Here is a 22849-nt window from a genome sequence, read left to right on the forward strand (position 1 = left end):
AGAATTTCCACTTTTTCATTTGGAATTTTCCATTCAAGTCTCTTGTGCATGCCCAGTGGACATGTTTTGCTATTTATGTAAACATACATATATTAGAGCTATAAATGACTTATAAACATGCTTAAAGCGGAATATAACCCTGCATTTCAACTTTGCTCGAAAACATTATTTACAGCATATTATATGCAACCAGCATTTTTTTTTTTTTACTAGACCAGCATTGTAAGGGTTACACACAGAGCTTTAAAGTTCCGTGGAGAGAAATGCTGTCGCAGCCGAAGTTTAGATAGATACATTTAAGTGAACACAATATGTGTGGAATGTGCATCGCTCTCTCTCTCTGTCCGGGAGCTCCTGCACAGTCAGAGTGTGTATCACATTCCTCACTTGTTACTATGTGTTTACTTAAATGTAATGTAACTATCTAAACTTCGGCTGCGGCAGCATTTCTCTCCACAGAACTTTAAAGCTCTGTGTGTAACCCTTCCAATGCTGGTCTAGTAAAAAAAAAATGCTGTTTGCAAATAATATGCTGTAAATAATGATTTAGAGCAAAGTTGAAATGCTGAGTTATATTCTGCTTTAAGGGACATGAATGTTGAAATCCTAAGACCGAGGCCACACTTATCTTTCTGCACACTATGGGGATTTGTGTGATTTAGGACCTCTTAAAAGGGTCCCGATGCCATCGCAACTTTTGCATCCCCTATTTTTATGCCAATGGCAGTCATGCTTCACAGCTGAAAAGAGGGGGGCTATGAAAGTTGGCTTGACAGCACAATTGGGTACAGAGCAAGATCATCCTCCAGACAACCTAGGCAGGTGCTTGGGGCCTAGTAGGTGTCTAGGGGCCCACCTGCCACCTTCTTTAACCTCTCTCCACTTCAGCTTACCAAAAGGACCACATAGGGGCCCCAACTCTACTACCTTGTCTAGGGCCCCAATACATCTTAATCCATCTTTGCTTGGGTATCTGTTGACTGTGTCAAAAATGGTAAGGATAGGCTCTACCAGGGCATGAAGTCTAAGTTATCATTCATCTTTACCAGATTGCCCTGCAAGGGTCGTTTGGCTGCTATCATTAGTGTGAAGTGGGATACTTTGCTGCTGGTGACCACCAGATCTCCTTTGGGACCGTTCCCTCGTGATGGGATGCAGGAATTGGAAGTGCAGAGGGTAAGGGCAGGCAGTGGCCAGAGAAGTTCACTATTCTTGCAGAAAGTCAGGACAGGCAGTGGTCAGACTCAGAGAAGGTCAGTTGCCAGGTAGAGATGGCCCGAACGGTTCACTGGTGAGCGGTTCCCGGCGAAACTCCGGAGTTCGCGATCGCGAAGAACCACAAACTTTTCTGGAAGTTCGGTTCGCCCCCATAGTGCATCATGAGGGTTAACTTTGACCCTCTACATCACAGTCAGCAGGCACATTGTAGCCAATCAGGCTACACTCCCTCCTGGAGCCTCTCCCCCCCTTATAAAAGGCAGGCTGCGTCAGGCTTTTCACTCACTCGTGTGCCTGCAGTAATTAGAGAAGGGACAGCTGCTGCAGATTGTCATAGGGAAAGCTTAGTTAGGCTCTTGTAGGCTTCTTAGCTTGCTCCTTGCTGATTCTTATTGCTAAAAAAACACCCCACAACAGCTCTTTTGAGAGCTAATCTTGTTCTTGTGATCTATTTTTTTTCTGTGTGTCCCACTGACACTTGTGTTGCATAGACAGCCTTGCGAATTCCTACTGTGTGTGCCACTGCCAGGCCCAGCACATTCAGTGACTACCTGTGTGTGTGACAGGTGCACATTGTAATACCTATCACTGCATATACCTACCTACCTGTTATTCACAGTGCACCCACTTACCTACGTGAGCGCACACAGTGTCACTGTGCCTGTCCGGTACCTGTCTGTGTGTGACAGGTGCACATTGTAATACCCATCACTGCATATACCTACCTACCTGTTATTCACAGTGCACCCACTTACCTACGTGAGCGCACACAGTGTCACTGTGCCTGTCCGGTACCTGTCTGTGTGTGACAGGCGCACATTGTAATACCCATCACTGCATATACCTACCTGTTGTTCACTGTGCACACACTTACCTATGTGAGTGCACGCAGTGTCACTGTGTCTGTCCGGTACCTGTCTGTGTGTGTGACAGGTGCACATTGTAATACCCTCTGCATATACCTACCTGTTGTTCACTGTGCACCCACCCATCTACGTGAGTGCACGCAGTGTCACTGTGCCTGTCCGGTACTTGTTTGTGTGTGAGAGGTGCACATTGTAATACCCACTGCATATACCTACCTGTTGTTCACTGTGCACCCACCCACCCACCTACGTAAGTGCACGCAGTGTCACTGTGCCTGTCTAGTACCTGTCTGTGTGTGACAGGTGCACATTGTGAAACCCACTGCACATACCTACCTGTTGTTCACTGTGCACCCACCCACCTACGTGAGTGCACGTAGTGTGATATACCACTCCGTGCATACCTGTTAACTGCACCTGTGTGACTGCATATTGTATTACTCAAGTCAGTGCATACCTTTCACTTCATCCCCCCCGATGTGGACAAAATGGACAAAACAGGTAAAGACAGAGGTAGAGGCAGAATCAGAGGAAGGCCACCCGGCAGGACTGTGCGAGGTCATGGTGATGTGATTTCGTGCGGCCCTGGACCAAAGTACAGTGCTCAGAAGAAGGCACGTCCCATCAACTCCCAAGATTGTCAGGACGTGGTTGACTATTTAACACAGAATACCACATCTTCCGCAGCCACCAGCGCTACTCCAAGTACCACATCTGCTACACTTGACAGTTCACAGGAGTTACTTGGTGGGGAAATCACTGATGCACAGCCATCATTGTTGCAACCAGATGAAGACGCTAAGCAAGTTACACCAACTCATATGTCTGAGTTAGGCGGCAACACTATGGACGTAACGTGTGTGGAGGGGGATATCATTTGATATATGATCAACTACCTGCTGTTGGTGCAGTTTTGGAGGTTTCTGAGGCAAGAGAAGCTGAGCAGGATGATTATGATGATGACGATGATACGGATCCCACGTATGTTCCCAATAGAGGAGATGAACAGTTCAGAGGGGGAGTCAGAGAGGAGTAGGAGGAGACGAGTTTCTGAAAGAAGCAGGGGGAGCTCATCGTCAGAAACATCTGGTGACAGTGTCCAGTGCCATGTATCCTATGTACAGCCAGCCAACATGCCCTTCAATGTCAGCTGCTGATGACACCATAGTGCCATCACCCCAGGGGGCTCAGCGGTTTGGAATTTTTTTTATGTGTCTTCCTCAGATCGGAGCAATGCCATCTGTTGTCTCTGCCTCCAAAAATTGAGCGGTGGAAAGGCCAACACCCACGTAGGGACAAGTGCCTTATGAAGGCACATGGAGAAAAGGCACAAACTGCAATGGGAAGAGCACCTGAGCAAAAGCAGCACACAAAAGAAAAGCCACCCTCCTTCTACTCTTCCTCCTTCAGGTGCATCATCTTCAGCCGCTTTCTCCCTTGCACCTTCACATCCACCATCCTCCACTCTGCCTCTGGTCTTGAGAGGTTCCTGCTCCTCTGCCCACAGCAGCCAGGTGTCTGTGAAGGAAATCTTTGAGCGGAAGAAGCCAATTTTTGCCAGTCACCCCCTTGCCCAGCGTCTGACAGCTGACGTGGCGGAACTGTTAGCTCTCCAGCTGTTACCATACCAGCTGGTGAACTCTGAGGCCTTCCGTACATTTGTGGCCATTGGGACACCGCAAATGGCCACCGCAGTGGAAGATGCCAGGCCGCAATTATTTCTCTAAAAAGGTGATACCCAAACTGTACCGTGAAGTTGAGAGGTAAGTGGTGTCATCTCTGGCACACAGCGTTGGGTCAAGGGTCCACCTGACCACGGATGCCTGGTCTGCCAAGCACGGTTAGGGCAGGTACATTACTTACACAGCCCATCGGGTCAACCTGGTGACCGATGGCAAGCAGGGAGTATGTGGTTGTGCAACGGACCAACTTGTGACTACTCCACGGCTTGCAGGCAGGCTTCCTGCCACCTCCTCTCCTTCTCCTCCTACTCCTCCTGCTACATCCCCTTCGCTATTGTCCTCCTCCTTCTTGGCTGAGTGGCAGTTCAACTCTACTTGTGCTGTGATCTCCTCTCCAGCTACACAGCCCCAGCTCCCCTGGGCCTATGCTGCATGCCAGGTACGATGGTGTCACACCATCTTAGACATGTCTTGCCTCAAAGCGGAGAGTCACACTGGAGCAGCTCTCCTGGCTGCTCTTAACAAACAGTGGCTGACCCCGCAACAGCTGGAGATTGGCAACGTGGTGTGTGACAACGGCAGTAATCTCATTTCCATGTTGAATTTGGGAAAGCTGACACATGTACCCTGCATGGCACATGTGCTGAATCTAGTCATTCAAAGCTTTGTGGCAAAGTACCCAGGCTTAGAGGACATCCTGAAGCAGGCCAGGAATTTGTGTAGGCATTTCAGGCGGTCTTAAACGGCCATGGCACGCTTTGCCGAAATGCAGCAGAGAAACAAGTTGTCAATGAGATGCCTGATTTGCGATAGCCCGACTCGCTGGAATTCGACCCTCCTTATGTTCTCTCACCTGCTAGAACAGGAGAAAGCCATCACCCAGTACCTCTACAATTTCAATAGAAGAACACAATCTGGGGAGATGGGAATGTTCTGACCCAACAAGTGGACACCGATGCGAAATGCATGCAGGCTCATGCGGCCGTTTGAGGAGGTGACCAACCTGGTGAGTCGCAGTGAAGGCACCATCAGCGACTTGATCCTGTACGCTAACTTCCTGTAGCGTGCCGTGCGTAGAAGGGTGGATCAAGCTGTGGAGGAGTGTAAAGAGGAACAGTTACAGGAGGAACAGTTGTGGGAGCCATTTTCAGCAGAACCAGATGTTTCCTCAACACCTGCGGCAGCACAGAGGGGGGAGGAGAAGGATGAGTTGTGTGGGGAAGAGGAGTCAGACTCGGATGATGAGGAAGGTGTTTCTTTGGAGGAGGAGGAGGCGGAGGCAGAAGAAAAACTGCAGCAGGCGTCACAGGGGGCTTGTGCTGCTCAAAGTTCCCGTGGGATTTTTTGTGGTTGGGGGGAGGATGAGGACTTCCCTGACGTCACTGAGTAAGACCAAGAGGAGATGGATAGTACGTCTGTATCCAACTTTAGGCAGATGGCGTCTTTCATGCTGTCCAGCCTGTTGAGGGACCCCTGTATAAAATAACTCAAGGGGAATGAGCTGTACTGGGTGGCCACTAGACCCTCGGTACAGGCAAAAAGTGGCGGACATGTTACTAACTCACCTGTAGGCAGAAAGGATGCAGCACTTGCAGAACAAGCTGGCAACTATGCTTTACAGTGCATTTAAGGGTGATGTCACAGGCAGCACAACGGAATAAAGGTACCACTGCCAGTAATCCTTCTCCCATGTCCACGCAGGCAAGGACAGGATGCTCCAGCGATCTCATGGTGATGTCGGACATGCGGACATTCGTTAGTCCAATGCCTTGCCTTAGCGCTTCCGGATCCACCCTCCACCACCAATACCTGGACCGGCAGGTGGCTGACTACCTGGCCTTAAGTGTGGATGTAGACACTGTGAGCAGCGATGAATTCTTGGACTACTGGGTGTGCCGGCTTGACCTCGGGCCAGAGCTGTCCCAATTTGCCATCCATCTTCTGTCTTGCCCTGCCTCAAGCGTCCTGTCAGAAAGGACCTTCAGCGCAGCTGGAGGCATTGCCACTGAAAAGAGAAGTCGCCTAAGTCACAAAAGTGTTCAGTACCTCACCTTTATCAAAATGAATAAGGCATGGATCCCGGAGGGCTACTGCCTGCCCGAAGACTAAGTCAGTCCCCACACACAGGATCTCTGCCTGCACGCCATGTGACTGCCTGCCCCAATACTAAGTCGCTCCCCACACAGCACCTCTGCCCGCAGGCCGCTTGACTGCCTTCTCCGCCACCACCAACAGGGTCCAGGACTCCAGGTGGACTCCTTTTTTTTTTAGGCTAGCAGCGGCCGCTATACTAATTTTTCTGGTGCGTGTACATGCCTGCCTATTTTTTCTGGCTGCACTGCAGCTGCATCAACAAAACAAAAGGCATGTTCATATGCCAATTCCCGTTCGTGATCATTACCTTGCTGCGGTGAAGGGGCTTGCATGTCACAATGAAGCAATGACCGCCGGCTATATGAGTGTTTTTTTTGGGGGGGGGCACACCCAAGATAATAAGGTGGTTTGCACAAGTCCAGCACGGCCATCACAACACAAACAGCTGTTTGCGGTGCGTTACACTGTGAGTTTGGTGTGTCAGTGTGAAGCAGTACTCTAATTACACTCCTTGATTGATGTATACACATGCAAGATGTTTTAAAGCACTTTAGGCCTGCAATTTAGCATTCAATGTGATTTCTGCCCTTAAAACGCTGCTTTGCGTCACATCCAGATTTTTCCGCGGGACTTTTGGCGTCTATCCCACTCCGCCATGCCCCCCTCCAGGTGTTAGACCCCTTGAAACATGTTTTCCATCACTTTTCTGGCCAGCATAAGTGTTTCTAGTTTTCAAAGTTTGCCTCCCCATTGAGGTCTATTGCGGTTCGCGAAAGTTCGCGCAAACTGAACTTTTGCGGAAGTTCGTGGAACCGAAAATCGGAGGTTCGGGCCATCTCTATTTCCAGGCAGAACGGTGTGTATCAGCAGTACGCAGTGCTACGCTGGTTTAGATGAACCTGTTGATGATGATTACAGAACTGCCTAGTGTGGTGTATTCAGTGGCTGATTATTATGTTTCTATTTCATTGCATTTTTCCATGCATAAAATGCGAGCGCACTTACAGAAATGAGTATTTATGACCTTACCAATAAAACAAAAGAAAAGATTTCACTTGGAAGATTAATCCGCGAGTCAAGCCACAGCGTACTATTTATTCTGAGTAGGATTTCCAGGCGGGCGCACTTCTCCCATCCGTTCCGCTTCTCCACATCCCGCCGACTGGCAATGATCGCCGCTCCGAAAGCCCGCGACACTCGACCGCTTCCCGGCTTTCTTCTCCATTCAGATTTGCGTATTGTTTATGTCTTCTGTCTGCGGCCGAACGGCTTAATGATGTTTAGTGAAATAATAGCAGTCGATAAAGAAAGAACATAGAACTTTTTCGTCTATTGTTTTGTTGTTTTAATTTCCCTCATGTTTGGATGGAAAATGACACAAAATTGCTGCCGTGAAGAACATCGCCGGAATGCAAAGAGAGATCAACAATTGATAAATGCAGCGCGATTATCACAAAGCCTGCTGCTGCAGAAATATTACTTCTGAATGTTTATATCTCAGCTAACAGTTAGAGATGTGAGCGAACAGTTCGCCCGCGAATCTCTATGTGGCCTTACTACTTCCGGGTCGCTATGACCCGTAGTAGTACGGCTGCGCTGGGCCAGCGGTGCGCATCTTTGATTGCGCGCCTGTTGCCGGGCACTCTCTGCACATGAGAGTGACATCACTCATGACATCACGCACATGCGCAGAAAGTGCCCGGCAACGGGGGCGCGATCAAGGACGCGCACAGCCCGGCCCAGCGCAGCCGTACTACTGCAGGTCATAGCGACCCGGAAGTAGTAGAGGGTGAGGGGTTCGCCGGCGAACGGTCCGGGAAGCGTTCACCAACATCTCTACTACCAGTCGCTTTACAGATTGCAGTAGCTGAAATGCTTTACGTATATATAAGGATGTTTCAAAGGCATAGGTCTGTATTAAGGTGGTCTGAAACTCAGAATTTCTTCTTTGCTCTAAAATATTACTTACAGACTTAAAGAGACACTGAAGCGAAAAAAAAAAGTGATGATATTATGATTTGTATGTGTAGTACAGCTAAGAAAAAAAACATTAGGATCAGATACATCAGTCTAATTGTTTCCAGTACAGGAAGAGTTGAGAAACTCCAGTTGTTATCTCCATGCAAAAAAGCTATTAAGCTCTCCAACTAACTTAGTCGTGGAGAGGGCTGTTATCTGACTTTTATTATCTCAACTGTAATTGAACTGTTTACTTTTCCTCTGCTAGAGGAGAGGTCATTACTTCACAGACTGCTCTGAAAGACTCATTTTGAATGCTGAGTTGTGTAATCTGCACATATTATAGAGTGATGCAATGTTAGAAAAAACACTATATACCTGAAAATAAAAATATGAGAATATTTTCTTTGCTGCTAATCTTCTAGTAATTATTCATAGTACACAACCAATTCATTATATCATATATTTTTTTCGCTTCAGCGTCTCTTTAAACCTACTAACAAAAAAAATGTAGCAGAACAGCATTCAAACAGTTAAACACAGCACTTTCTTCTGCAGTGGAAAGCCCCTTCAGCTTATGATCCGCATCCGAAGAGGAGATAACATTACCTTTTGTTTACATTCCTCTGTTGTTACATTCTTAGCTGTGCTGAAAACGGGCTATCTCTGCTTCAAGCATGCACACAGTGCAGAAGAGTTCAGTAGAAGATTTTAATATAAAATTATAGCAGCTATAAATAAAATGCAATGGCAACTTTCAGAGCAGATAAACTGTACTTTGGGGACTTGTAATTTGTAAAAAAGACAATATTTTTCGTGCACAAAAGCAAATATGATAACTGTATGGGTAATAAAATGAGGAAAACACATCTTTGTTGAATGTAATGTCAGCGTTTTACTCCACTTTAACCACTTCAGCCTTTAGTGTTATTTCACTGTATGCATCCGAGCAATTTTCACCTCCCATTCATTCACCAAAAACTTTATCACTAATTATCACAATGAAATAATCTATATCTTGTTTTTTCAGTCAATCAGGCTTTCTTTAGCTGGTACATTTTGCTAAGAAATATTTTATTCTAAATGCATTTTAACGGGAATATTAAGAGAAAAATTTAAAAAATGCATTATTTGTCAGTTTTCGCCCATTATAGCTTAAAAATAATACATGCTACCATAATTAAAACCCATGTATTCTATTTGCCCATTTGTCCCGGTTATTACACCATTTAAATTATGTCCCTATCACATTGTATGGCGCCTATATTTTATTTGGAAATAAAGGTGCATTGTTTCAGTTTTGCGTTCATCACTATTTACAAGCTTATCATTTAAAACTTATTAGTAGTATAATCTCTTGACATGCATATTAAAAAAGTTCAGACCCTTAGGTTACTATTTATGTTTTTTTTTTCTTTATTGTAATTTGTTTCTAATTAAAATTTTTATTTGAGTATTTTTGGGTGTGTGGAAGGTAAACAGTTAGTTTTAAATGTAAAAGTGTTGCTATTTGGCCACAAGATGGCCACAGTCAAAAAGCGTACTTACAGGAAGGGAAGAGGGGATGTGTAACAGAACAATCGCGGCTTCTCCATTGAAGTCAGCGATCGTACTAAGGGACTTAGATCAATGAATGGGAACTGCTTTCCCATTCATTGATCTCGGGGCTAACTTGTGGCCCTGTGAACCCCGGCGGCTCCGGTTTTTCATGGACGTAGCTCCTACATCCAGCATGCATATTTGGACGTAGAAGCTACGTCCTGAAAGCTAAAGTGGTTAATAGATAATAGCAAAGGTGAGCACAGGTGCAATAAGTGATGTAGGCTTAATAAGTATGGCCAAAGGAGAGACAGACCACTAAGAGAGAGCAGGAGAGAGAAAATGAGAGTGCAAAGTGCCACTAAGGTAGAGTGCAAAGTTAATGCAGAGTGAGAGTGAAAAATAATGCCACATAGAGAGAGAAGCACAGAGTGCAGCAAAACAAGCTAAAATGCAAACTACTGCAGAGAAAGCGTACTATAGAAAGTTTAGCATAGTGTGAGTACACGCCTTTAGACAACTTAGGCAGTTACCTAGGGCCTGGAGAGACGCTAGGGATCTAGTTGACTTTGGCCTCCCTTAAAAACAGCCAAGGATGGTCCAAAAGATGATACTTGCCTAAGGCCCAATTTCACCTTAATCCCTCTCTGTCTTTAGGCATTAGAAAGTTGCTTTTCATTGAGGGAGGTTTGGATAAGGGATACAGAATTGAGATTTCATTAACCTCCCTGGTGGTATGATTATTTCTGGATCTTAGGGTCTTTTCAACACGTTTCAGACCCTAAAATCAGGAAAAAATCATGCCGCCAGAATGCCTGCAGCAGCCCCTGCTCTCACTCACCTCCCTGGAATTCAGTGCTGCAATTTTCCCTCCATCCTCTGGGTGGCGCTGTAACCCTGTAGTGAGAGTGCCAAAGGTGATTCAGAGCTTACAAGGACATGAAGGAGAATGGCTGCTGGCGTATGGATCCCCTGGGAGGTGAGTAAAAACTCCCCCTGCGTGCCATTACTCTGCACTGAGCTCCCGGCGGCTAGCCCGAGAATAGCTCTAATGTTACCGACAGGGACGTTAATGTCGGGGGAAACAAACTCTATTTTTCTTACCTGGGGCATCTCCCAGCCCCCCATAGCCTCATAGGTCCTTCGGTTTCCTCCCAATCTGGTTCCTTGTGCTGCTGTGCCTCTCCGAAAGATTGCGACTGTGCATGCGTGGCTTGACGCTTATCACAGCACTATTACTCACCTCCTCCCCCTCACTCACCTCCTCCATCAGCCATTCTTAATCATTAGTTGCCCTTAGCGGTGCCTGTGGCTCTCCCAGCAGCAGGTCTCGGTCTCCACTCCTTCGGTTGCAGCAACGGCTCCTCCTCCTTCTCCTCAAAACTGCAGGCAGCCTGCGTCAGTCCCTTGCTTCTGGTGTGGTGCTTGCCTAGCTCAAGTCACCACAGACAAATGGCAGGTGGGCAGCAGCATCTCTCTCTGTCTTCCGGAAGTGTTGTGTCATGTGACATCACCACCATTTTCCGGTTTATGACCGGTGCTGCCCCCATGTAAGCTGCCAACAGGAATTACGTGATTCAGGTTACTGCATAGAAGGTCCGTCCCTGGAAGGAGTTTTGGGGACCCCAGCTACTTATCCTCCCGTCCTCTGATATAGCCCCTCTCTTCGGGGCAGGTGCTGATGTATAAAAAAATCAGAATTTCAGAATGTAGCGCAAGTTATTTTGTCCTCTTTCTGCTTTAATTATATTTTTTAGCAGATGCCCAGCACCAGTCATCAAGCTCCTACCTAAATTCTCCCCTGGAACCTGAAAGAGAAGAAGAGATTGGAAAATATTGGCATTCGGCATAAGCCCAAAATTCACAGCACAGCCATACGAAGCAGTTAATAATAGCACGGCCAAAAATCTTTGGTGTGGAGGTTATTATTTGTTGGGTATGGGGCGGGTTATTTGTTGCCCGGGGGAGGGCTATTAGCTGCCTGGGGGGAGGGTTATTAGTTGGGGGTAATTAGTTGCTTGGGGGGAGAGTTATTAGTTGGGGGTTATTAGTTGCCTGGGGGAGGGTTATTAGTTGGGGGGGTTATTTGTTGCCTGGGGGAGGGTTATTAGTTGCAGAGGGAAGGGTTATTAGTTGCCGGGGGAAGAGTTATTAGTTTCCCAGGGGGAGGGTTATTAGTTGCCCGGGGGAGGGTTATTAGTTGCTGGGGGAAGAGTTATTAGTTTCCCAGGGGGAGGATTATTAGTTGCCCGGGGGAGGGTTATTAGTTGCTGGGGGAAAAGTTATTATTTTCCCAGAGGAGGGTTATTAGTTGCCCGGGAGTAGTGTTGGGCGAACACCTGGATGTTCGGGTTCGGGAAAGTTCGCCGAACATGGCCGCAATGTTCGGCATGTTCGGGCCGAACCCCGAACTCCCCGAACATCCCGCTTTTGGGGGCCCTATGGGGTCGCAGGCATAAGGGGGGAGCATGCCCCGATCGCGGGGGGGGTCGGAAATTCCCCCCACCCCCTCCGCTAGTGCTCCCCCCTCTGCCCGCTTCCCCATTCAAAAGTTAGGAAGTGAAACTGTACCTGTGCGGCCGGTAGTGGGTGGCTGGCAGTGGGCGGCACTATGGAGTGACCGAGGAGGAGGAGGAGTCCGGAGAGTGACGCGTTGAGGGAGGCCGGGCAGCGGGCGGTTCAGCAGTAGTACCGTACTACTGCTGATCCGCCCACTGCCCGGCCTCCCTCAACGCGTCACTCTCCGGACTCCTCCTCCTCCTCAGTCTCTCCATAGTGCCGCCCACTGCCAGTCACCCACTACCGGCCGCACAGGTACAGTTTCACTTCCTAACTTTTGAATGGGGAAGCGGGCAGAGGGGGGAGCGCTAGCGGAGGGGGTGGGGGGAATTTCCGACCCCCCCCCCGCGATCGGGGCATGCTCCCCCCTTATGCCTGCGACCCCATAGGGGGCCAGTATTCGGGCGAACAGGGCCCTGTTCGTGCCGAACAGGGGCCCTGTTCGGCCAGGCAATGAGCCGTTCGGGCGAACCCGAACAGTTTGGCCGAACACCACCAGGTGTTCGGCCGAACGCGAACATCACCCGAACAGGGTGATGTTCTGCAGAACCCGAACAGTGGCGAACACTGTTCGCCCAACACTACCCGGGAGGAGGACTATTAGTTTCCCGGGGAGGGCTATTAGTTGCCCAGGGGAGTGTTATCAGTTGCCTGGGAGGAGGGCTATTAGTTGCCCGGGGAGGGTTCTTCATTACCTTGGGGAGGGTTAGTAGTTGCCCGGGAGGAGGGTATTAGTTGGGGGGGGAGTTATTAGTTGCCCAGGGGAAGAGTTATAAGTTGCTGGTGGGCAGAGGTTATTAGTTATTAGTTGTCCGGATAGGGAGGGTTCTGTGTGAGTAGGGAGGGGTTAGGTCCTAGTCTAGAGAAATGTTGCCGATATTTCACTTTATCAATCAGGTTGCAGAATGTTAGTAAATATACTGCTTTTCTACTACCACAACAAAATGCTAATGTACCGGGGTTTTATATTTTTGGGTTACCGCCGCTCCTAAATTAGCGCACATTTTTTACAAAAGTATGCCTGCCATGTACCCTATACTGCAAGAATAAGGGTCCTTTCGCACTGAATCCGCTGCGTTCTATCCCCACCCAGGGACAATGCACTGATATTTCTATGGTACGTTCAAACTGGGGTCATGTGGCAGGTCCCGTCGGAGTAACATACAATGTGCGCATTACACAGTGGCATTGACGTATACTTTCATGCACCCAAAAGTAAGAAATGTCAAAATAGGTATGGTAAAGAAAAGAACAGTGGGAAATCAAGGCTTAAAGAGAAACCATAACCAAGAATTGAACTTCATCCCAATCCGTAGCTGATACCCCCTTTCCCATGAGAAATCTTTTCCTTTTCACAAACAGATCATCAGGGGGCTCTGTATGGCTGATATTGGGGGTGAAACCCCTCCCACAGTGTGATGTCAGCACCTAGGTACTGACATCCCACTGTGGGAGCCTTGTTGCATTGTGGGGAAAAACAGCTGTTTCCAACTGCCAAAAAAGCAAAGCAGCCTCTTCCACTGACATCACCTGCCAGCAGTAAAAATGTCACCATGTGGTAAATGTCAAAATGTAAGTCAGGGAGAGGAAAGATTTTACAATGGGCAAACACTGACTAAACCATTTATACATAATTATAACTTTCAATACATACTCTTTGCTGAGTTTAGGGCTTGTCTGACACGCAAAGATTAATTTCCTATTAGTCTCCACCACACATTATGGAGCTTTTACTTGTTAGAGGTTTAACAAAATAGTTACCTTTAAGCAAACCTGAACTGAAAATTAAAAGTCAAAATAAACATACACACGTCATACTTACCTCCTGTGTAGTCTACTCATCAATCTCTTTCTCCTCTCTTGCATCCTGTTTGTTCATTGCGATCAATGGAAATCTCCATCCTCCATTTTGAAAATGGCCATTACCCCATAACAGCTTCCTGGTCAGCACACTGTTAAATTGTAATATTGCTGAACCATAGGGAAACATGGACATTACCTTGCTTATCAGTCGTCCTTTCAGTTATAACTGACAACAACTGACAAAATCTTGTCAGAAATGGAAGGAATCATTGTAAGAAGAAAATAGTGAGCTTCTGAGAGGAACTGATGACAAGGTAAGTAAATAATATTCATTTGAAGGTACATCATGTGTTTATTTTAAATAATTTTACTCAGTTCAGGTTCACTTTAAACTGCAGTATAGTAAAACAATCACAAGATGTCACTGTGTGTAAAATGGAAAGTTGATCTCTGTGGGATTGTTATTTCCTGTACTCACTCTGTATGCTCTCTGTTTTGATCAAGCTGCATTACCTGATAGTGGTGTATGATACATCTCTGCATGTTTTCTTCAGTAATGAGTTCTAACTTGTTTTACTGGGGGCCTATCTGCGTGTACAGAACACTCTGCTCCAACGTTACTTACAGACACAATTCAGACAACGATTTACAAAAATCATAACCGCCAGCATCCGTTATCCCACAATAACATACCTGTGAGATGGAATGTTTGTCTGAAAGAGATTTTTATTCTCACAAACCAAAATATGGGCTGATAAAGGCAACAAGCAGACCATGGTGCTTTGCATGCAGACGATTGAAGGTATACTGTAGGTTGTACGGTGGGAATTGCTCATCTACGCTGGGAAAGAGTTCAGAGGCAGCATTTGGCGGACGGCCATGTTGACAGCGCAATGCGCAGAGGGACGCAGCGGGAATACAGAGGCGCTCTGGAGAAGAAGCAATTTGCTCCTGGTGAGACTCTCTGATAGAAAGTAATGGATGACTATTGGCCCCTGCGGTCTGCTAGCGGCACAGCGGAGGAAAGTTCCAAGCGAAGTGTTTTATTTACAACAGTAATCTTCTCTGATATCTTCTGCTTTTTGGAAGCCAAAGTCCAGATACTTTTATTACTTTTTTTTATATATACCCACTTCAGAGAATGATAAAGATGGTTAATGACATATTTAAAGGTCAACCCAGGTGACATGTGACATGATAAGATAGACATGTGTATATACAGTGCTAAGCGCATCGCCACTGAAGGTGCTGGTGCTATATAAATTAACAAAAATAATAATAAGCATGCAAATAATTACAGTGCTGTGTTCCTTTTTTTCTTTCTCTGCCTGGAAGAGTTAGAGTGGACCCAAATTAAAAATACAAGATTTCAGGAATAAAATCTATTTTCTAAATTATAATAATAATTAGCAGCCTTTTTCAGCTGCATGATGACAAATATAAAATATTTAACATTTATTGGAGGAACCCCTCCCTTCCTTTCAAATTGCCGGGAAAGAATCTGGCAGACTGGTGGAGGAGATGGTGTCCAGCAAAGGAGGAATTGCTAATGGCTGCCACCTGTATAAACCTAGTTATGAAAAGAGAAGGGTGAAAAGCATGCACTGAAATGCTTATAGGCTTGAAGAAGTGTTTATTTATCTTTGTATGTGTCAGAGTGGTGCAACTAAATTTTTTTAATTAAAAAAATGTTTGGTTTGGGTCCACTTTAAACATCAGGTATGCAAGAGACAGTTTCTGTCCATGTCAGACTGGGTCAGACTATGGCCTCAATTCACTAAGCTTATCTCCTGTCTTTAATAACGTTTCTAGAGTGGTCACCATGGTGATAAGGCATGTCGTATTCAGAAAACATTTTACCTCAGGCAAACCTAAAGTTAACTGTTCTGTCTTTAAGTTAACTCTTCAATCCTTAAAATAACTCCAGAATTAAAGACAGGCTGTTTATTAACTGCTTGTAAAAATAACTACAGAGGAGGTCAATGAACTACAGAGGAGGTAACTTAAGGAATGAAGAGATAAGATAACTCTCTCACTGTGTGGAGGTAAGTTTACTCTTGCCTTATTATCTCCAGCATGATATTAGTGAATTGAGGCCTATAGCATAACCCTCACTGATTAGTAATTACAGCCATAAAACACTTTCCTGTCAGTAAATGGCTTCTGAGAGCAGGAAAGAGATAAAAAGGGTCAATAATTTGATTTGAGCTCTAGCATACTTCAATGAAGGTGTCATTGAGCAGAGACAATGAAACAGTAAAAACTTCAAAACTAAATTTAAATATAAAATACAACTGTGGGATATCTAAAAGAGTCATAATTAGGAGAAGAAGGATAGATATATAATTGTTTTTCTCAATAGTTTATTTTCACCTCGGACGTCCTTTAAAGGGCCAATTAAATTGACAAGAACTGCACTTGAGAGTGAACACTGCCATTTCAGCGCAGGAGACTTGGGCGCAGTTACTTTTAAAACACTATAATTCAGCCTCCAACAATTGCTGGAAACAGAATTATTTCATTCCCCACCATCCATGGCGGCCTGGAGGGGGAATAGTAATTAATACGGCCGGGACTTGTGCAGCAGCAGGTACAGCCATATACCGGCTGTATCCTGCGCCCAAGTCTCCTGCGCTGATTCTTCTCGTACGCCTTGAGAGGCCCAAAACTCAGAAGAGGATGGGCACCGCATCACAGGCCAGATAATGTATAAATGCACATATGGTGATGTATGGGCACTTAAAGGCTGGTTTCACACTGGTGATTGGTGGTAGCGGTGTGGTGCGGACTATGTATTCCCTCTCTGGCAGCCGGCCAAGCAGGAAGTGATGCTTATTTCCTGTGGCCGAAGCAAACATGTGTGGGAAAGCATATTGCTAAAAATACGCTTCTGAGCATGCGCAAAACATAAAACTTACGGTATGTTTTCACACACACGTGTCTATAAACTTACACAACTTCCGTTCTGCTGCACGTCACCGCAGGTTGCCACAGAACCAGATGGTAATGTTGCATCATGCCGAACCGTGTCAGAATGAAAGTCCACATATACTTTCTTTGCCCTGAGGATGGGTGCGGTAAAAATACTGCACCACACCGCCCCAGTGTGAAACCACCCTGAGACTTAATTCGGAAGTTTGACATTCCTAGTCTTGAGGGAGGAGAAGGGAGACAGTCTTGTAATATTATTTCATTGTGGAAAGGGTCTATAAGCCTGGCCCCAGGGAATCTAAGCACATGGCCAGATTTTACGCACGGTTACAAAGGCCATGGCCTAGGGCACCAGTAAAGCAAGGGGCGGGCTGTGGGCAGCAAGGTGGCAGTAGCAGTTAGCTTGCCGAACATTCGTCCTGCTACACAGAGTTTACACACATAGCGGTGGGTGGCTACTAGCAGCAAGATCTGGCCCTTGGGGATGAAGGGGCAGTTACAGTGATCTCTGAACTGCCTGTCACTCACTGAATGTGCTGCTTGCCAAGGAATTTACCATCCGATCCCTGCCATCCTGTCACTCACTGTCCTCGGAGGAGTTTATAGTGTAATCCCAGCCATCCTGTCACTCACTGTCCTCAGAGGAGTTTATAGTGTAATCCCAGCCATCCCGTCACTAACTGTCCTCAAAGGAGTTTATAATGTAATCCTTTCCATCATGTCACTAACTGTCCTCAGAGGAGCTGATAATGTAATCCCTGCCAACATGTCACTAACTGTCCTCAGAGGAGTTTATAATGTAATCCCTGCCATCACTTCACTAACTGTCCTCAGAGGAGCTTATAATGTAATCCATGCCATCACTTCACTAACTGTCCTCAGAGGAGTTTATAATGTAATCCCTGCCATCACTTCACTAACTGTCCTCAGAGGAGTGTATCATGTAATCCCTGCCATTATGTCACTAACTGTCCTCAGAGGAGTTTATAATGTAATCCCTGCCATCATGTCCCTAACTGTCCTCAGAGGAGTTTATAATGTAATCCCTGCCATCATGTCCCTAACTGTCCTCAGAGGAGTTTATAATGTAATCCCTGCCATCATGTCACTAACTGTCCTCAGAGGATCTTATAATGTAATCCCTGCCATCGTGTCACTAACTATCCTCAGAGGATCTTATAATGGAATCCCTGCCATCATGTCACTAACTGTCCTCAGAGGAGTTTATAGTGTAATCCCAGCCATCCTGTCACTAACTGTCCTCAAAGGAGCTTATAATGTAATCCCTTCCATCATGTCACTAACTGTCCTCAGAGGAGTTTATAATGTAATCCCTGACATCACTTCACTAACTGTCATCAGAGGATTTTATAATGTAATCCCTGCCATCACTTCACTAACTGTCCTCAGAGGAGTTTATAATGTAATCCCTGCCATCATGTCCCTAACTGTCCTCAGAGGAGTTTATAATGTAATCCCTGCCATCATGTCCCTAACTGTCCTCAGAGGAGTTTATAATGTAATCCCTGCCATCATGTCACTAACTGTCCTCAGAGGATCTTATAATGTAATCCCTGCCATTGTGTCACTAACTATCCTCAGAGGATCTTATAATGGAATCCCTGCCATCATGTCACTAACTGTCCTCAGAGGATCTTATAATGGAATCCCTGCCATTGTGTCACTAACTATCCTCAGAGGAGCTTATAATGGAATCCCTGCCATCATGTCACTAACTGTCCTCAGAGGAATTTATAATGTAATCCCTGCCTTCATTCCACTAACTGAAGTTGGAGTTTAGGATAGTGTCAGTCCTGGGGCAGCTGGTCATTGTGGGCCTTGGCCCGTAAAAAGTACAAATCCGGCCTTGTCTAAGCATGCATCCATTTAAAACCTCCTAACACAAATGAAACGTGTTCTTTTTTTCATGTTTAGCTTCCAGGAACATCTGATAATTGCAGTATTTTACTGTGTTCTGGGACACAGTAAAACGGATCACTCCGAGTTCATTGCATATTCCAATTAAGTTCACTTTCCATGATCCTGTAAAGTTTCAGAAGCAGCTGTGTCGTGGTGAGGGAACTTTTTGTGTCACACTGCGCCATGTAATGATCCAAGTTTATGAACCATTACCTGATTTAATTAGCAAGTTTTGTAATGAAGAGTAGGAGGCTTGTGCTGCACCGTATGATGCAAATTTACCGGTTTTGCTTTTCCATGCTGGGGTTGGGGGAGTGGAGTGCGGGATGTGAGGGAGGGGGATGGGGGGGGGGGTCATTAACTCATTCTCATTTGGGGAACCCAATTAGAGCCGTGAATTGGTTTTCTCTTCTTTGCCGCAGTTTAGCATTAATATTTTAGCTGTGTTAATATTTCCTGTGCATTAAGTGAAGTTTTATTAAAATCATAATGAACAGAAAATTAGGTAATTTTCCTAAAACTATGGAAAACATGACCCTTAATAACCTTAATAAGTTAATTAGCAAAGTTCTGGTTATCGTTAATGATTTTTTGAGATGCACTTATGAGATCTTTCCAATGAAAGTATAAGTGTCTAAGGTGAGGATAGAACCTCTAATATTCCGGCAAATATCATCCAGAGGAATAATGGAAGAGAAAAAAACTACACCAATCAGAGGTTGCAAATGTCCGAGTCTTGCGATTGGTCTAAATTTAATGTCTGCAGTATTCTGATTACCAAGGTAAACTTTTGCATTCTCTGATGGGTACTTCCGAGTCTTGTTATTGGCCTAAAATTTCCAAGTAGTAATGATCGGAATCAGCTAATTACGGTTATGTCAAATTTTGCGTAAATGTTAGCAATTACGCCTATACGGAATTACAAATTGTTAATTCAATTGACTCTGTATAAGTATTCGTAATTATGCATGAATACATGCTATTGCTACCAAAATTGTTACATATGTTAAAGAGACTCTGTAACAAAAATTACAACATTTTATCTACCATCCTACAAGTTCCTAAACCTATTCTAATGTGCTCTGGCTTACTGCAGCACTTTCTACTATCACCGTCTCTGTAATAAATCAATGTATCTTTCCCCTGTCGGACTTGTCACCCTGTTTTTGGAAGGCTGCCAACTCCTCCGTGCTGATCTGTTATGCACGCCCCTCTCCAGGCCCCTCTATGCACACTCCAGTGTGTGTGTTATTTACATAAGCCAGCAGCGTCTCTGCTATCTTATCAGTGATAGAAGAGAGCTGGATAAAAATCCTCCTCTGTTAGGCTGTGAAAAGAGCTGGGCTGACATACGCTAAGGAATTAGACACAGGCAGAGCTGTCTGCAGGAAGAAACAAACAATGAGCCTCACAGCCTGTAACTTTTCAGTGTGTGAGAGCTGCAGGGGACAGAAGGTAAACACACAAATGATCTCTTGAGATTCAAAAGGAAAGCTGTATACAGCCTGCTTGTGTATGGAGGTATTTTCTATGTGTGGACATACTGTACATCAACCTACTTCCTGTTTTGGTGGCCATTTTGTTTGTTTATAAACAAACTTTTAAAAACTGTTTTTGACTACTTTTAATGTTGCGGGAAGCGGCGAAATTGTGACAGAGGGTAATAGGAGATGTCCTCTAACGCACTGGTATGTTTACTTTTGTGTGCTTTTAACAATACAGAGTCTCTTTAAAGTGGACCCAAATTAAAAATACAAGATTTCAGAAATAAAATCTATTTTCTAACTTATAATAATAAATAGCAGCCTTTTTTCAGCTGCATGATGACAAATATAAAATATTTTACATTTATTGGAGGAACCCCTCCCTTCCTTTCAAATTGCTGGGATTTTTACTGGTGGAGTAGATGGTGTCCGGCAATGGAGGAATTGCTAATGGCTGCCCCCAGTATAACGCTAGCTATGAAAAGAGAAGGGTGAAAAGCATGCACTGAAATGATCATAGGCTTGAAGGAGTGTTTATTTATCTTTGTATGTGTCAGAGTGGTGCAACTAAATATTTTTAATTAAAAAAATGTTTGGTTTGGGTCCGCTTTAAGGAGAATAATCAAAAAGAGAATTTTTCAAAAAGACCTTCTAGTTTTTGAGAAAAATAGATTTTAAGGATGCAAAGAAAAATGTTTTTTAAACTCAGAAAAAATGACAGTTTAAAACAATTTTTCTTTTAAATTGTTAAAATTAATTTTCTCAAAAACTGTAAGGTCTTTTTGAAAGATTCTTTTTTTTTTTTACTTGTACCCATTACTCTACTTAACATATGTAGAAATAGCATGTTTGAGGGCTCTGCAATTCACTGCCAAAGTCGGCACAAAATTACGCATACATAACGCATAAAATTCATATGTAATTATGAATAATTACAATTACATACAAAATTAATTATGCTTATCCTCTAAATTTTGCATAATGATTATGATGCGTAAATGCAAGTTAAGATGCGTAATTATGCATAGGAGTAATTTCTGCACATCACTATTTCCAAGTCTCGGTAATGCGGTATTTCCACGAAATTACAACTTCCGCACTTTGATTTCCGATTACCGCAGTGGAAAGCCAATTTCTGCTTAGAGATCGGAATTGAAGTCTTCAGAATGTCACTTAAGTAGAGATGATCATAATTTGCTAATTACGGTTACGCAAAATTTTGTGTAAATTATGGCCATGCATAGTTACAGTTAAATTCAATTAATTTTGCTTAATTCATTTGTAATTTTGCGTAATTGTGCATAATTTTCACATACTTTTGTGCCGACTTTTGAGCCAGCAGTTAAGCAAAACCCCCATACATGCTATCGTCACCAGTATTCCTACGTAATATAATGGAAATAGTGGAAACAAGTAAACAGATAATGTTTCAAAAAGACCAATTAGTTTATAAAAATTCAAAGAACATTGATTTTTGTTTTTTAAAATTCAACAAAACGTCATGTTACCGAGTTGAAAAAAACAAATTGACTCATTCCAACACTGCACTTAAAGTGGAACTGAAAGGTCTAAAAAAAAATAAGCGTTTCACTTACCTGGGGCTTCTGCCAGTCCCCTGCAGCCGACCTGTGCCCACGCTGTGACATACCATATCCCCTTCTAAGTTGACCTCCACTGGCCATGCGTATCCACGTACGTGTTCCCGGGGCCAAGAGTGTCCTGCGCAGACACAGTACAAGAAAATCTCTACTGCGCTTGCACAGTACACACTCGGCGACTGAACGAGGATGCGGTGCAGCCAGGGCCGTGCAGGTGGAAGGACACCCACTGTGCGAAGTGAAAGTGAGCCGCGGCGGGGGAACGGAAGGTTGGTATGTCACCTCACGATCACAGGTCAGCTGCAGGGGGCTGGCAGAAGCCCCAGGTAAGTAAAACTCGTATTTATTGTTAGACCTTTCAGTTCCACTTTTAAGAGACTCTGAAGTCTCTAAAAAACATCTTTTTATTTCAAAAATATGTTTAATATGTTATCCCTAACTAAACCGCCACATCCCCGGCGCTGTACGCTATCTAAATCCCCCCAAACTCCCCGGGGCACACTACGGGGAGCGCTTCAGTGTGAGGCAGGGCTATGTGCTGCAGCCCTGCCGCACATGCGTCTGTTATAGGTGGATCACCGCCTCTCCCCTGCCCCTCTCAGTCTTACTTCACAGAGAGGGGCGGGGAGAGGCGGAGATCCGCCGCTGACATATGTGTGTGAGGCAGAGCTGCAGCTCATGGCCCTGCCTCACACGGAAGCGCTTAGGGCAGCAAAATCCACGACCAAGAAAGTTGTGGATTTTGCGGGGGAGAGGTAGGGGGGGAGTTAGGGGGGATTTAGATAGTTTAGAGCAACGGGAATGCAGCGGTTTAGTAACATATTAAACATATTTATGAAATAAAAATACTTTTTTTAGAGACTTCAGAGTCTCTTTAAATGGCTTAATGTCTGTGGGAACAAAAATGTGGGAGAGCAGTTTTGGTATTGTTAATAGTGAACTGTGCTGCTTCATACACTCATGCAAAGTTTGTCCTGACCCGCATAAATTCCTTTGGGGCATTTTGCACACATGATCAGATTATTCTAACGTGATTGCAGAATTAAAATTCTCTCTCAGAAACTGGACCCTAAAGGTCGATACGTAATACTGAAATGTAAGTTTGAAGAAACCATGTTTGTATTGATTAAAGTCTTGGCCACTAATGGAAAACAAATTGCATTCTTATAACATGTGGTGTCTCTCTGAGGAGAAGG

This window comes from Hyperolius riggenbachi, chromosome 7, assembly GCF_040937935.1.
Source record: "Hyperolius riggenbachi isolate aHypRig1 chromosome 7, aHypRig1.pri, whole genome shotgun sequence".
Lineage (NCBI taxonomy): Eukaryota > Metazoa > Chordata > Amphibia > Anura > Hyperoliidae > Hyperolius > Hyperolius riggenbachi.